The 17,673-nt window shown below is 45.7% G+C and overlaps 1 long non-coding RNA gene across 1 annotated transcript in view; it reads left to right on the top strand.

Moving 5' to 3' along the window:
• Positions 1-16,225, top strand: part of LOC139078152 (uncharacterized) — a 34,244-nt gene extending 18,019 nt beyond the window's left edge. The window contains exons 2-4 of the long non-coding RNA XR_011530960.1: positions 3,099-3,188; positions 14,454-14,697; positions 15,919-16,225. This is a non-coding gene — a long non-coding RNA (uncharacterized lncRNA). The remainder of the gene's footprint in view (positions 1-3,098; positions 3,189-14,453; positions 14,698-15,918) is intronic.
• The last annotated feature ends 1,448 nt before the right edge of the window (positions 16,226-17,673 follow it).

Raw genomic sequence — 17,673 nt, 5'->3', positions numbered from 1 at the left:
TACATTATGACAATATCCAAAGGCGTCCATCCAAAAGAAACGAACAACTAAATTCCTATGTGGTTGATGCATGTCTAAGGTGGGTTCTCAGGCTCAGCGCTATTGCCATTGCGGGCTGGATGATTCTCTGTTGTGGGGGCTGTTCTGCATGTTTTAGCAGCACCCCTGGTCTCTACTCACTAGACGCCAGGAGCACTTCCCCCACCCAGTCATGACAACCAAAAATGTCTGCACACTTTGAGAAATAGCTCAAGAAATAGCCCAGGTTGCCCCCATTGGTTGAGAATCACTGGTCTAGACCACAGAATTATACTTTGTCCACATGTTACTGAAAATAGTTAATTTATCAAGATAACAATAAAAACCATGTTGAAATATGACTGTGTGTCGCCCACTTTCCTTTAGTCAGTAGTGTTCGTGGACACAGTTGGGGTGTTCTCCCCGCTGGAGTCCTCGCACGTCTGTTGGAGTCTGCACACGTGTGCATCCTTGCTCATTAGCAGCCTGTCTCTTGGCAGCCTCTTCATTGCTATTTTTTTCTAGGAAAAAAAAAGAACAGGGTAAAGTCATGTGGCTAATAGAGGGGAAAACATAGATGGGATGGGTTAACACCAGTGCTTCCTCGATTTCCTCCCAATGCAGCACGCTATCCAGTGAAGAGCAGCCCCAGGGAAAGCATTTTGACTCTAAACTCAAGCAAATCAGGTCTTAGGAACGGCTTTCCCACCTGGTGTTTGGGTGGGTTTGTGAAAGCCTCTTAACCTCCCTGTTCTGGGCATCCTCTAGTTTATGAGGGGCAGACACAGCCCTGCCTTCAGGGTGGTTGTGAGTCCCAGGTGAGCAAACACAGGCGAAGTCCAGGCCTGGCATGGAAGGTGACGCTCAGGCCTCCTGGCTGCTGTCGTGGTCTTCCTCATTGTTATGACTCTGAATCTCTACATTTTTAATCCCTGTTCTCTTGTCTGTCTTCTCTATCCACCTGTGAGTCTCTGGAGAGCAAGGCCCATGTGATACCCACCATGTGTGTCCCAGGGCCTCACTCAGTGCCTTGCACACAGGAGACACCCAACAGATGCTGATGGAATAAATGCCAAATGAATAGAACGAGGAGAAGCAGAGGTGGGAGTGGGAGTCCCAGTTTGGGCAGGAGACGGTTTCTGGGTGGACTCAAGGTGCCTCTGTACCTGTCCAAGCATTTGAACCTGGGTGACACCATCAAGTTCTAAACAAGGGACAGCTCAGGCCATCAGCATAGCTATGGTCCCTCCCCTCTTCCTGATCACAGATCACACATTTCCTGGGCTAGAACAACCTCCGTAAATGGGAGAAACTTAATCAGCCACCCAGGGTGACCACCTGCTGAAATAGCACACCTCCCCTGGGGAGCAACAATTCCTGGAAACATGTGGGAAACTTTCACAACTTGGCTCTAAAAATAATAAATAGGAGGTTGATATTCCAGGGGGACGTTAGAAAAGTGACTTCCTTTCAGATTAACAAGCAGACAGGGAACAGAGTAAATGCTTTTCTGTAAATGTGTTTTTTAAAAAAGGTAGAGACCAGCTTGAGGGAGATTTTATAGCTTGTTTCTTTTGTTCCTCTCACAAGTGGAAATTATGGTTCCAGGATTTTGCATGCCCTATTCTGTATCTTGTAAAATTGCAAAAAACATGGGAAAAGCCAGTGAGATACTGCAGATTTTGCTCTGTTTCCCTGGAATCAAACAAGAAACAGAATTTTCAATTTGAAGGCTTCAGCCTGGAGGGAGGCAGCATGGGGGAGGGACGCGCTGCCTTCTGAGGCAGGGCACTGAAGCTCCTCTGTCGCGCTGGTCTGAGCCCAGCACCAACCACAGAAGCACGCCTTATCACTTTCCTTTTCGGAAGCAGGGGTGGAGGGTGGGTCACGTCCTGGGGTTTTCAAGAGTCTTGAGGTTATCTCTAAGGGTATAAAGATCCCAGCAAGATCTCGCTGCTGCTTTCTCTTGCTTTCATTCCAGCTCACTGCCGTGGAAAGCAAACACCAGTAGTGTGCATCAGCGTTCTAGCGGGTCTTGAAAACAAACAATTGTTTGGGAGAGAGACTCCCTTACCTGATGTTTGATGATGAATAAATGAAAAATCTCAGGACCACAGAGGAGGAAGGCAGTGGTTTCTGTTTGGAAGACTGGAGAGGGTTGGAATCTTTCATCTGCCCGTTTGAGTGTGTGTGCGGCAAAGACTGTACATTAATAATGCTTTGACTTGTCTGCTTTCAATTTCAGACCCATTATTCTCCAGAATCAGGTTCCGAATTTAAGTGCGGTTAAGTTGAAGTTGACAATCGTTATCAACAGCAAAAGACTATTTCTAACATTCAGCGATAGACAGGCGGTCACATTCCCAGACAGACCCACACATGATAAATCAGACGCATAAAATTAAAGCGGGAGGGGCCTGAGGATCATCCAGGATCCGTTCGTGGGCCCCGGGGGCGCAGGCCGCCTCTGAACCACACCGAGGCTCGAAGTCCATTTTCAGGAAAAGATGTTAGAAATCTTTTGTGCTGTTTTCTAATGTTGACTAGATATTAACGTTTTAGGGTCCAGAGAGTAGTTCTTATTTTCTTGTTAAATTTTCTATTATTAAAGTGGTAATGTGAGAATGTAATAAAACAATTTTTTCGTATGAATCAATAAACATATTTTCATTCTAAGCTAAACAGTAACAAGTCTATTTTGGTCCATTCATTAAAAGTTGTTCTGTACTTACTTAACAAAAATTTGGAACAATTAAGTGACTGACTTCGTGCCAAACAGCTACTGAGAGAGACAACCAGGCTTAGGACTCAGGTCTCCTGAGATCTTGCCTAACTATTTCTCTCTTGATCAAGAGGAGAAATTTATACCCATGAGGACAAAAGGGAAAAGGAAATTACTCCACCATTTTTGTTTTTGTTTTTCATTTTCCTCATTACCCCCCATGTAGTAATGGCTTTACTTACGAAGGAAAATTGCAAACACTGAAACACATACATTCTATATCTTTAAATATAATTTTTTTCTTTTAAAAAAAAACTCTATGTTTTCACTGGTTGCAGTGGATTTCTTTGTTTTTCAGGATATTCTTTCTCCCTTGTACTGCTCTCCAGAGCAAAATGAGCTGATGGAAGAGAAGGACATTTTAATACAGCTGAAGAGCACAGATCAGGTAATGTGACCATTGGGGGCTACGATGCTTCTTCCCAGCAAACTTTAAGGAAAAATGACACGAATGAGCCGAATCTGATTTTAATAATCATGCCTTGCAGGATGATCTTGGATGTATCAGGACTGCACGCCCTGAGGTAGATTAAAAATGAGTTTATTGTTCTCTAGCTTGAGCCATGATCCATGGACAGAAATACATATATGTCCCTTTCTCCCAACTCTGGGTGCTGAGTCTCTTGCTTGGATAGCTGCCATGTCTGCTGGGAGCTCACGCAAATCGTTAAAAGAGATCCAGGCAGACACGGTGTTGCAGCATCCCAGTACACACTGGGAGAGTTGGCTGGCTACCCAGAAATTGGACTGTGGGCAGCCTGGACATCGCATGACACTGAGTGTAGCCAAAATTAGCAATTAATGTATGAGTACCACTCAATTTGCTTAAACCTGGCCGTTTCCCTCTCTCTGTCTCATATTCTGCTATAGGAAGAAAAAGCCAAAAGATCACCAATGTTAGTGTCTCTCACAGTTGCAAGGTCTATGTACACTTGCTGTATACCTAAATCAATGGATGTGACTTTGTTCACTCATTTATTCGGTGTGTCTGTACGGAGCATCTGCTCTGAGCCTGGTGCTGGGTTAAAGCTGGAACAGGCTGTCATCAAGAAGTGGAGATTGGGACAGTAGATAGAAATTAGGCGAGAGAAATCTGAACTCAGGCAGTGCAGTGGGGAGGAAGAACGATGTCAGAGAGGAGTTGGCAGAACTTGGGAACTCATGGGAGAAGCAGATGTGGCTGAGTTGGGCCCGTGAAGGGTGGTCTGGGGGGGGTGCAGTCGGCTGCTGGGCTGGAGCAGGATTGATGGTGGGGAGGCTGAGGGCTTCAGATCTTGCACAGCACCCCGTCTGCTGCTGGTCTCCTTTGAGGCGGAGAGAAGGGCTGCAGCCTGGGGTCTCCCACAGGCCTTCCCATCCAGCCAGATTGTAAGAACATCACTTCATTTTTATTATGTATGGCTACCTTCTTATTACAAGTGATAGCGGTTTTCATTTATAGTAGACTTATGCATTTTTCTTTTAAAATGTAAGTGATAATAGTGACTCAGAAAGAGTTAAGTAAATAGTGGCATGGTTTGTGGATACGATACCTGATGTGGAGGTCACTCATTGTTTCCAGTCTTGTTTCAATCCTGTTCCAGAGGTCCCAAATGACATGGGACAAGTGTCCTGGCCGCTGCTCAGGTGGACAGGGTGTGGGGAGGTGAGGGTGGCACTGTCCACAAGGGACAAGGGGCCAGGCAGAGATGCAGACCAGTGTCTCCTGCCAGAGAGCAGAGCGATTGAAGGAGTAAGGGCCGGTTGCCGAGGGATGGCCATGGGGTCTCCTGGAGGGAACGTTCAGCGAGGGCCACGAGTCCAAGATGTAAGCAGCAGCCTCCTTCTTAGTGGCAATTTCTAAACTAAAAAGCAAACACTTTGAAATGCCTCATCAGTAATATAAATATCAGCTCACATCTCTTTTAATTTGAATGATAAATGTCAAACTATCAAACACTGCATTGTTTTCTAAATTCAAATTTTACACACTGCTCTCTAGGGGTAGAAAGGAAGGGAAGAGAATTCCAGAGAAAGAGATCGGGGGAAGTTCCCTGGGAGGGGTGAGAGGGGCAGAAGAGGGACAGAGACGAATGGGGGCAAGAGGACCTGTGACCTGTGGGAGAGGCTCCGAGCAGAGCACAGACCCCAGAGGGCTGCTCATTTCTCCCTGTGCAGAACTGCCAGGCTTTTCCTCTTCCACGCTACAGCGACCTTCTAAAAATGCAGATTGCCATACCTCGTCTCGCATGAGCTTCGGGTGCACATGGGCGCGAGCTCACATTCCAGGGACAATTTTTGGCATTATAAACCAACAGCTTTAAAACATTCAAACCATTTGACACAACATTTCCATTTCAGCAGTTTTTCCCTTGGGAAATAATCAGCTGCGTATATAAAGGCATATGTAGGGACATATTCCTCACAGTGTTTTTATAACAGAAAGGAAACAAAGTGATCAAGAAGTCTACTAAGAGGTAGATAGTTAAATACATTATATTTCTGCATTTGAAAGATCCATCATTTGAAATATTATTTTCTTTAGCATTTTTGTGGAATCTGAGAATCTCCTGCGTTCTTATTGACTTAGGACTTTTTCTTTAAATCTTCTTCTTTTAACTTAAATAATCCTTAAAAATCCTTAAAAAATCCTAATCCTAAAGCAAAAATTCAGTGAAATCATTGACTTGTTCTGATACTTATATATTTTTTCGAGTACAAATTAAAATGCATAGTGATTAAGATATAGACATTTTAATCCAGGTCCTACTTGAGGTTCCTTTGGAAATGACCAGTGGTGAACGATCATGTTTTGAGAAACCCTGACTTAGACGCCATCCAGTGCATCACTGCAATCATAGACATGAGGCTGTAGTTCTGTGTTAATGAACAGGGAGAAGTTTATTCCTCAGCTATTGCTATGTGTCAGCAATCCGGTTTGTCCTGGAAACACAGGTCAAAGTTCTGAAAACTTCCTGGTGGAATAAAAAATAGATTACAAAACAATGTGTATCTCATTATTGTAAAACACGCTGTCTCTCTACTACACACACACACACACACACACACACACCCCTACACACCTGCATGCACGCATGTAGAAACATGGAAAATGGTCTCCAAGGGAGAGACTCAGGTGTGTGACCGTGGTTACATCTGCACATCCGACTGTGCGTGATTTTCTTTTTGCATATATGCATGTTCTACTTCATCTGAAATAAAGATGGATAAAATGTAAAAATCTTGAACGTAGTGAAATGGACTAGCGCATCTCTTCCTCTGAGGGTCAACGGGAAGCGGCCCTTTAAAAGTGGGGGCAGCCGCTCCTTTCTGGGTGTCTATTACAACAAGTTGACGGTTTATACGGGACCCTCCACAGCGAGAGCCAGTTTCCGCCACTGATTTAGAAATTCTTGTTGAAGCTCTGTGTCTGTGATGCCCGGGCACCAGGACTCTCCCACATGTGGGATACAGTGGGAGAAACACTTTAATTGAGGATTTTTTTAGGTGGAGTTTTGGGTTGCGACAAGTTTAAGCATCCGTGCCGTCCTACTCTGTCAGTAAGGAGAGGTCTGTCTGGGCTTGGGAGGTTCCGAGTTCTGATCCTTGTCGCATTGTGTTCACTGCCCAACAGCCGCACGGAGCTGTCCAGGGTACCCTGACACGGCTTTCTTCACAGCACAGGGAGGGGACAATAGCATCTCAGTAAGGCCGCCTTTTAAACTCCCACCAGGACACCTGAAAACTGTCAAGGGTGTTTAATATGCATTCTGTGTTTAAAAAGGAAAAAAAAATTACAAAGGGAATTCTAGGAGACAAAGAGCCTGGAGAGAATGTGCCATAATGCACTTTCCTCTTGCTCCTGGAGAGCCGTCCTCGCCTTCCCCAGTGACTGATGGCCCTTTAGCAACTGGGGATTTTCAGGTGAAGAGAACTGGCCTGCGATAGAGGCCCCATTTGTAATACCTCACGCACAAATTACTGCAGTCTTCATCCTTACGTGATAGCTGCGCCATTTGTGCTTTCTTTTGAGAGATGAATAATTAGGCTTTCAGTACTAACCTTAGAAGCTGGTCTTGCTTAGGTGGCCATGGTAGGCAGAATTCTAAGACTGCTCAAAAGATTCCCGCCCCTGGTGTGTGTGCCTTATGTAGTTCCTCCTTTTGAGTCAGGGTGGGGCCTGTTAATATGATGAGATGTCACTCCGGTGATTAGGTTACATGTCAGGGCAGAGGTGAAAGAATTTTGCAGGTGACGGAATTAAGGTGCCTAATAAAGTGACTTTGTGTTAATAAAAGCATCTATCCTGGGTGGGCCTGGTATAATCAGATGAGCCTTTAGAAGCAGTCTAGAAGTCAGAGAGGGAAGAAATCAGAGATTCGAAGCATCAGCGACTCTCTCCTGCTGTCCTTGAAGACGCAAGCCGCCCTGCTGTCTGTAGCTGGAAGGAAGTGAATCCTGCCAACTAGCACCTGAGCTTGAGGTGAACCCTGCGACTCCAGTGAGAGCCCAGTGCCAGCGAACATCTTGAGTTCAGCCAGTGAGACTCTGAACAGAAGATCCAGCTAAACAATGCTCAAATTTCTGAGCCACACAAACCGTAGTAATAAATGAGTATTGTTTGAAGCCACCAGGTTTGTGGCAACTTGTTACAGACCATAGACAGCTACTGCGGAGGTGCTCACTTTATGTTAGACAGCAGCGTGGTGGCTGAAGGCCTTTCCATCTCAGCGGCACAGAAATTGACCCCTACCTCATCCCACTCTGGCTGTGGGTCTCCTCTGGAGACCTGGCATCCCTGGCTTTCATGGGAAGGTCCCACCTTTTGGGATGTCTTCATTAGGGGCCTGTAAGCTATCCCACTGGGAACTTCACATGGTAAGAACTAAGTATGAAAAGAATTAGGTGTTTAGACCATGTTTGAGAAACTTGCCTGCTTGGGCTTTTCCTGTTGACCAACCATCAGTTCCATCTTCTTTGCCCTTTCACACTTGGGGAGACTAATAAGTAGAAACCCATTATCCATGTACGTCTGTATCTATGTAACTATGTATTAAAGGTCTTCCTGCTTCTGTGTTGACCGCCCAGTTTTTGAGATTTTATAATCCTGGTTCACTCTTCACACCTCAAATCTTATTTGGCTGCCATATTGCTTTGTCAGGAAGACATAATGATTTTGGTGTATTTTGTCTCTTTTTCATGTTTGGCTACATATTCTTTCTATTTGTCTTTCTATTCTCCTTTCTCAATTCTAAGCTTTTGTTTCAAAATGAGCAAACTGCGGAAAAACAATGATTAACTGCCTTTTATTGTCTTAGAAATCCCCAACAGCACACGTGTCACAGGGAAGCTATTTATACGTGAAGCGCTCCCGCGGCTTGCTCTGCACCTCCGTCAGCAATTCCAAGGGCCCCATTTTCCTTTATTTCAACAGAAGAAGAGAAGAGAGAAGTAGCTCCATTTCACAATAAAGTCGGTATTCCAAAGCATATTTTAGCTATTTTCCCCAACAGCGTGTCATTGGGCAGCTCCTCTCTTTAGTTAACTGTGTGAGGTGCAGGGGACATCCCCACCCGCCTGTGCTGTGTGGTTATGACAAAGCATCCGTACAAAGCACTTTCTAAGTAAGCGAGAGACCATACGACCCAGGCACGGAGGCTGCCTGGGCAGAGAGCGTGGCTCTGTACTTCCAAGGAAGGAGTCAGTGCAAGTGGGGCCTCAATATAAGTTTCGGGGCTTCAGGGATTATTTTTAAACTTTATACATATATATATTTTTAAGTTGAAACAACTACTCCCACACAAAGGTGTTGGTAGAATGGCTTCACGTTGACAGGCTGAGACCCATCTCTTGTCTCAGTAGGAGATGGACTTATTTTTAAACTGCTGCATCTCACTTTCCTCCTGAGTCACACCTCTGAGTCCAGAGCCTGGCGGTGTTCGGGATGTGAATTACATTTCCCCTTAGGGCCTCATTTAGAGCTAATGGAAACGACTCTAATCCGACCTCCCTGGAGTACAAGGCTCCAGCCCTCTGTGATCAGTGCTTAATTTAAGTGAACATTGGAGAAAAGGCACGAATCAGAGCGAGGGCCTGTGCAGGGGCCATTCTACCAGCAGCTGTGAAGGTGTGCAGGGATGCCCGGGCAGACGGGTTAGACTCTTGATTGTGAAAACTCTTGCTGTGACAGAGTGTCCTTAAAGAACATATCAAATGGAGGTGGTGTGTCACAGTATGTTTCGGTTCACAGTGACCCTTGACCTTCATGACAAAGTGCAAACCACAATGTCCAGCGGTACTCATAGCCACACGGACACTGGCCACATAGACGTATGCATGCATTTTCCAGTCCGAATGTCCACATGCACAGAGGAATGCATGTGACACAACGAAGTGCAATGCAACAGAGATGAATGGAATTGTCCCAGGGGTGGGAGAGTGATGAGGAGTGTGGGTTTTGGAGTGTAGTGAATCTGGATCTTGTTCCTGCCTCCATTAGATCCTAACCAGACCACTCAACAGGGTTTCATCTATAACCCGGGGTTAATGAAAGTGCCTCCCAAACTTTTAGTGAGAATTAACCAAAATATTATGTGGGTGACGGGCTGGAAATTGTGAGTTTTCCCCAGAGCAAAATGCAAGCTGGATTCCAATGTCATTCTCCGATCCTTCCTACTATCCTTCGCCGGGGATCCTTAGAGAAGCGGCTGCTTCCGGGACTGGGCCGAGAAATCTACAAGATGAACCTGGAGCATCTCGAAAGGTCAAAAAGTGAGAAAGTACTAAAAACTCAAAAACCACCCAAACAGAAACAATCCTTCAATGACGGGGGCATGCCAAGGAGACACAGGAGCCAAGCGAAAGATCACCTGGTGGTGAAAGCTGGAACAATTTGAACAAGAAAATAAATAAAATAGTAAGGTAGCATGGGATTATGATCCAAAATATAGAACAAATGTCCATGAGTTAGTACTAATATAAATAGACGTTGAATAAATGACTAAGCAGGAGAGGAGAGACAAGTGTCTTGTACAGAATTCTGAGTAATTTATTCACATAAACTGTTCTCAAGGAGATGGAGCGTAACTCCCGACTCTAAGAGTGGGCAAAGAGCACAGTATGGAAAAGGGAACAAGTGGGTAACAACAGTGGAGAAATCTGACAGACTCGGTCTTAAGCCAGGTATTCAAGGTCAACATCAACAGTGGTGAGTCATACAGATCACATGGACCCTTGATACACTGTGATGAGAAGGGGGCTTTACCTCCATGGTCTTCCTCCTGCAACCTTAGCCTAACCACCACAAAAACATCAGACGAACCCATCTGAGGGACGTTCCACAAAATATCCAACTGGTACTCCTCACAAGTGTCAAGCTCATCAAAAACAAGGACACTTTTGCAGCAAGAGGTACATAAGGAGACATGACAACTAAACGTGTTTCAATGTCCTGGATGAGATCCTGGAACAAGAAGACATTAGGTGAATACTAAGGAAGTCTGAATAAAGTACGGGCTTTAGTTAATAACGATGTGTTGGCATTGGATCATTGACTAACGTACCATACTCATGTAAGGTGTTAGTAATAATGGAAATTAGACATGTGGTATATGGGAATTCTTTGCACTATCCTCGTAATATTTCTACAAACCTAAAACCATTCTAAAATTAGAAGTTAATTTTTAAAAACACAACATGAAAAGTTTCGAACAATGTCATTAGATTATTCTCGTAGAAATATATTCGCATTAAATGCCCGCCTTTTACTTTGAGATCATGCCCATTTTGGGGAGGAAGGGGAGCTGGGAGGATGACTTTTATTGACTGTTAAGGTTAGGTGCCGGCAGCCTTCCCTCTTGAAAGTTTTTATGATGACGATCTCTACATGACAGATGACAAGACTGAAGCTTGCAAAGGTCAAGTGCGAAGTTCAAGGCCCCCTTCCTGCTATGTGCGAAAACCTGTCGATTCTACATGCACTGTTGACTACAAGATCATTTGGATTAAAATAATCACCTCTTGGGGCCGGCTCGCTGGAGTGGCAGTTAAGTTCACGTGCTCTGCTTTGGTGGCCCAGAGTTTGCCAGCTTGGATCCTGGGCACAGACCTATGTACTGCTTATCAAGCCATGCTGTGGCCAGGGTCCCAGGTATAAAATAGAGGAAGATGGACACAGACGTTAGCTCAGGGCTGATCTTCCTCAAAAAAAAAATAATAATGATAATAAAATAATCATCTCTGATGAAAAGAGTGAGGAAGAAATTATTTAAAGAGAAAATAAAAATACTTCCTCCTCTTCAAACGTGTTTTGGCCTCTGCTGTGAAGCACGTCTCGCCCTCTTCCACCGCAGCAGGTAAGACTGGAAAATCACACCAGGTTGCATGGCCACGAGTCAATTACAGAGCGTGTGGAAACCGACTGTATGACCGTGCAGAACGGAACATTGTTTTTTATGTTCCGTCTTACTGAGTTCTTAAAAAATAGATTGAATACCTGGGAATGACAGTATAGAACAATTCCAGTAATTACTGCGTACAAGGTCTCCAAAATCTATGTGCGGGAGAGAAGGCTGCGTGAAGTGACACGCCTGAGCACATACACACGGGTTGTCAGAGACGACCATTCCCGGATGCTGCCGGGGGGAAGAAGCAAGATAAGCCCGCCACTTCTCGAGCCGACACCAGCATGGAAACCAGCAGCACATCTCGCTGTATTTCAGCACAGAGACATCTTGTGGTGTCTTCAGCTTCACCCACTGAGAAATGAACCAGCAGACTTGATGTTATCTGACTCCCAGCAAAGCAAATTTGCAGTTCCAAGTGCTGTGGGGAATTTGAATGTCCAGTGATATATGATAAGTGATTCAACCAGGGATAAGTTTTGGAATGTTAATTAGGTTCCCCCTGGAGACGGTTTATTAATACATGCTCTCGTCCACGGGACCAGGACTATAAATCAGAGTCTATCTAACTTGGTTTAAATTGTGCTACCGTGTCAGATCCTAGCTTTGTGCAGTTTCTAAATCTGCTGAGAAACTTCTTGAAAAATATACAGAAAATGAAGTTTCTACGGCAATGCAATTTGTTTTACCCCCAGAAAACTACAAAAAGCGTCCTGAGCAACCTCTTCCTTTATGCATTTCTCCTCCCAGCTTGGGGTTTTGACTCAGCCCAGTGCACGCGGGTGTGAGGTGTGGGCAAATCTGCCAGCTCAGTAAAGGAATCCAGGCGGCGCTTAGCAGAGAAAACAGACACATCTCTTACCTTAGAAAATAAATGACGGCTCATCCTAGAGTCCTACAGAGCTCCAAGTTTCAATTATTTAAGTCAGTGCACCTGTAACACCTCCCCCAACCCCCGCCACGACACCGTATTTCCTAATGTCAGAGAAGCACCAATGCCAAATTTATAGATTTAGTCCAGTTAAAGTGAAATAATTCTGTGGCTTCAGGCTCGACCATGGCCATCCGTCTCTCAACCCAGGACCGTGAGCCCAAAAGGAGACTGTGGCCAAAGCTGTGTGAATCCATTTCCAAATCTTGAGAGCCACATTCTCCTCAGAGCAGGATGAAAATGCAAAAGGGAGTGAGCTGGTGCCGTCTTTTAATCAATCCTGTTGACATTCAAGATCTCAGGGGGAGAGTTGTGCAATGTGACAGTGGGGTCTAGATTTGCAAGTACAAAACAAAGTTTTAGGTCCAAGGGTGCAAAACAATAAATTCCATCCGACAGCGCTGTCTGTTCCGATCAGCCTGCGCAGAGGGGAGGGGCAGAGCTGGGAGTTTTACCTCCTCTGCTCCCCTTTCTCCTCTAGGTGTCATATAAATTAGCCAGCAAAACAGCCTCCTTTCCCCAGGAATCATTTGTCTTCGGTGGTTTGTCCTGACTTGTGGTGGGGGTGAATTTATCTCTGCCTTACCACTCCTAGATGCTGCTGAGAAGTGAAATCCCAGCCATGGTGACCGGAGATGAGGATGAAGCTGAGGGACAAGCAGGACTTCAAAGTCCCACAGCATCACTGGTTTTCCATCTTTTGTCTTCCATTGACGGGGGAACCAATATTTTGCGGGAATTTTGGCTTAGCAAAACGACTCATCTTCCTTGGTGGCCCCCAGGATGGACCCTCAGAGGCCCTGGAGGGTCGAATCAGTGAAGATACATAAACTCAAGCGGGTGAATCACATTCTCGCCCTTCAGGAATTTGGAATGCGGAGTGGGAGATGAAGAGCTGGCCTTTGAGCCTCAGAGGAAATGACATACTAGCCGGAACCAGTGCCCAGGGAAAGAAAGAAGTTACCGTATGGAGAGAAGCAGGGAGGAGAAAGGTCCTTTTGGGGCTGGTTCTCGCCTTTTCCAGAGGCCTCGCCCTGCTGTGTCCAGGCACTTGGGATCCATGAGACATGCCAAGTGCTCATGCTACATCCCCCTTTTTGCTGCCTCTGATGGGATCTGCTCCCCAAGACCCCTCCACGCTGTGCGTCTAAAGCAACCTTCTCTGGTTTGGGGCTTGGAATTGGCAAACACCAAGCACACAGCGTAAGAGTTAGGGGATCGTCTCCCAAAGCAAGTTCATGGACTGTTGTCCCGAAGAGGGAAGATGAATGAAGGCAGCGCCACCCACAGAGAGCTCGAAGGGGCTTGGGAGCCAGGAGGGTCCCTGGTGGCTCTTTCACCCTGTGGCAATCCCACCAGCCTGGTCGTGGTTCAGGGTCTTGGTAGATGCCAGAAAACTGTGGGCAGACCGTGCTTCAGACAGGCAGGAATGTGACCCAGGAGCAGTGTGTCCACCTGCCCTCCATGCCCTCCCTCAGCCACTACCTCAACCACCACCACCACCACCCACACCATGTTCTCTGCAGAACCCACTCCTCTTAGCCAGCAAACGTCCTCTCCTCCGATAAGCAGTATTGAGTGTCTACCACAGCGCCGTCCTGTGCCCTCACTCAGATGTTGGTGATAATTAGCATCATCCTGTTCAGCCGCTTTTGTACGCTTGCTGACTGTTGGCCACTGTTCAAAGTCTTTCTATGTATTAACTCATTTGATCCTCAGCATCCTATGGAGTGGTAACTGTCGCTACGCCCCATTTTACAGAGGAAAAAACTGTGGGCCGGAGGCTTGCAGTGATTGGCCCAACACCTGGCGGAAAACAAGAGACAAGACAAGTAAGCATAAAGACACTGAGCAGGAATGGCTAGTTTTAAAAATAACCCATTCAACCTGGTGGAAAGTTTCATGGCAAAGACCCAAATCTTGTCCTGGACTCGGAACTGCCCAAGCGTGCATCTCTGCCCACGCCAGGCTCTAGAGTCACTAAGCAAGGTTTGGATCCAGAACACAAAATAATCACCAAGCATCACGTAAACATCTGGGTTCGGCATAAACTGCAGGATAAGCCAACTGTGTCTGCCATCACGCTGAAAAGATTATGTTGCCTTTTCCCTGGCAACCTGGGCTGAAATTGCTGCTGAAGTTTTAACAACTTCAGCTCCAAAAAAAATAGACGTGAAGAACGTCCTTGTGCTCCTTATGGTTATTCTGCTGCACGATGGCAGACAGAGGAAGAGGGAACAGGGAGCTCTTTCGAGTTCTCGTCCTTATTGGGCCAATTAATATCATTGATCTGCACCCAAAATGATCATCCTTTTGTTCATTTATTCACTCCATCCACCAGGCACTTATTGAGTTTCTACGGTATACAAGGCAGTGCTCCAGATTTTTCCGAGAATACAACGGTGACTCAGGCTTGCGTTGAAACCCCATTCTCAAGAAGATCACAGTTCAGTGGGAGGAAACACAGCACCTGCCTCGTTTCAGAACACAGGAACAAACAGAACATGAGGTGGGCAGAGCCGCGACGTGAGAAATGGAGGAAACGCTTCTGGAATGTGGGGAGCACTGCTTCGCCTGGGAGTGAGGTTGGTGTGGGCCACGCAGGAGCAGATGGGATGGGTGGATCTAAATGTGGGGATGGCAGGAGCAACGGCTAATGGATAAGGAAGAATGGGGCATGTTCAGAGGAATGAGGTGTACTTCCGTTTCCATGGGATCGTAAAACATGTGAAAGGAGAAGTCTTAATTAGTTCCTAGAAGCCTTGACTATCAGGCTAAGGAGGTTAGATTTTATTCAGTAAGCTTAAAACTTTTCTGACTTTTTGTGACAATAATCTGAGTGTTTCCTCAGGCTAATGAATTATATGATTGTTTAGTAGCTGACTATAGTAAAATGGCTAGGAGAACAACGTCCAGCCAGAAGTCTGTCCCATAGGCTAGGAGGACTAGCCCAGACTTTTGCTTCATCGCAGTTGCTTAAGCAAGGAAGGTGGTTTTGACTTATCTAATTGGGAATGCTAAGAAACAGGGCTCACTTCAGGCATGGTTGAATCCAGGAGCTCAAACACTGTGCAGGCATTGGTCTCTCCCTCTCTTGGTCCTGCTTCCCTCTCTGTTGGCTTCACTCTGTAGTAGATAGTTTCCAAATGGAAGCAAAGATGGGCCTTGCTGCTCTGGGCTTCCATGCAGCTCAGTGCTGACAGTGCAGGAAGCGGTGATGTTTCTCTTTCCCAGGATCTATATCAATCCCCTAAGTGACCTGCTTAGATGGGATCAACCCTGTTTACTACGTGTCCATCCCTGGACCAGTCACTGTGTCCAAAGGGTGGGGGTGCTTTGATTGGCTGGTGGAGGGTGGGATGACCCTGATGGTAGAAGCAAGTCCCCAGAGGAATTACATGAAACCAGCAAGAGACAATTCCCCCAGCGCTGTAGTTAGAGGCCAGCACCCAGCCGCCAAGTTCCCACTCTTCTAGGCTAATCTCTCCATTCTGCTCATTCCTGTAGCACTTGTGAAATCCTGGATTTTCTGCATGTCCTATTTCATGATGGTTAACCACCTGTCCATGAGTTTTCCCAAGCAGATTGCGAGGTCCCTGAGGGCAGCACATTTCCTTGTTGATCTCTTGTCTCTAACCCAGCTGAGTGCCCGCACCATATCAGGTAAAATGCATGTTCTTACTGAAAGTCAGGAGGGATTGAGGGCAGGAGCCCTGGAATAAACTAGCAAGGAGGAATACAAAAGATAGATTGTCTGTTCTAGAAAATTCTAATCTGAAATTCTAATATTTGAGGAGTTCCCTCAGGCATCAAGAACACTCCCAGAAAGTTGGAGATAACCATATGAAGGTGACAACTGGATCTCTCAGCAAGAAGCTGTGGAGCCTCAGAAGCTCTGCTTTAGACGGGCACCGACGCAGGAAAAATGGGAGCCTTGGACTGATTTCTGCCCAACGCAGCTTCAGTGATCCACGTGGCCTAGGGGGAGCGGCCCAGGACAAAAGCTTACCTGGGGCTCTTTCTGTGAGTCCTGCTGTGGACGCTCCAAGACATCCAGAGATGAGGGCTTTCCAGTCCCTGACTCAGTCTCATTAAAATAAGTATCCAGATCTATCAAATGGTGAAAGGACTTATTGCTTTAAATGCCGTTATCTAAGTTTTTTTTTTTTTAGCTCTATTTAAACCTCCTGGCAAAATATGACTTTTTATATGTCTTTATTCCTATCTCAGCAACAAATCTGTTTTAATGAACATTTTCATCTTAGAGCAGTTTTAAATTTGCAGAAAAATTAGGAAGATAGTACAGAAAGTTCTCACATCCTCCAAGCAGTCTCCCCCATTATTAACATCCTGTATTAAATATGGCGTGTTCGTCACAAACCAGAATCAATACTGGGAAATTATTATTAACTGGTCTTTACATTTTTAGATTTCCTTCTTTGTTACTTAATGCTCTGTTTTCTGTCCCAGCGTGCCATCCAGGACACACATCACATTTAGATGTTGTATTTGTCTGCTCCGGCCGCCATAACAAAATACTGCAGGCTGGGGGGCTGAGCCACAGACATTTATTTCTCACAGACCCAGAGGCTGGAAGTCCGAGATCAAGGTCCTGCAGGGCTGGCTTCTGGCGAGTGTTTGCTTCCCGGTTTGCAGATGGCCACCTTCTCGCTGTGTTCTCACGCGTTAGCGGAAGCCAGCTCTCTGATGTCTCTTCTCACAAGGATATGAATCCTGTCCCATCAGGGCCCCACCCTTGGGATCTTGCTTAACCTTCGTTACTTCCATAAAGGTCTCATCTCCAGATGCAGTCCCATTGGGGTTAGGGCTTCAGCCGCCGGTTCTTGGGGAAACAGGATTCAATCTCTAGCCGATGTCGTATCTCCTGAGGCTCCTCCTGGCCAGGAGAATGTTCGGACTTTCCTTGTTTTTGGTGACCTTGAAAATTTTGAGGAGGACTGATCAGGTTTTTTGTAGAATGTCTCTCAATTGGGATTTGTTTGAAAAACCATGTTTTTCTCATGGTTAGACTGGGGTCCTGGGTTTCGGGGAGGAAGGTCACAGAGGCAACGGCGCCATTTTCATCGTCTCTTATCAAGAGTACATACTATCAACGTGACTTATTGTGCTGTTGACCTTGATCGCCTGGCTGAGGTCGTGTCTGTCAGATTCCCGCATTGTAAAGTTATTTTTTTCCCTCTTTACATTCTGTAGTCTCTGGGAAAAAGTAACTACTTGCAGCCCGCACATAAGGAGTAGGGAGTATGCTCCGCTTCCTGAAAAGGGGAGAGGCTACACAAACTATCTGGGATTCTTCTGCATGAGAGATATGTCTATTCTTATTTGTTCATTCATTCATTCAACATTTTTTATTGGAGAATGGTTTTAGAAACCAAGAGCTAGTCCTCTTGCTCGTTGTTACTGGGTATCATTGTCACTTGACAGAGCAAGGGAATACACGCGTGTATACTAGCCCTGTATACACACATATCTATAAATAATTCTATAGGTAACCATCTTTATTTATATTACTCTAAACATGAATTCATGCTGACGTCTCC

The sequence above is a fragment of the Equus przewalskii genome, chromosome 21 (genome assembly GCF_037783145.1).
Source record: "Equus przewalskii isolate Varuska chromosome 21, EquPr2, whole genome shotgun sequence".
NCBI lineage: Eukaryota > Metazoa > Chordata > Mammalia > Perissodactyla > Equidae > Equus > Equus przewalskii.
Note: the sequence above shows the minus strand (reverse complement) of the source record. Positions and strands in the feature narration are given on the sequence as shown.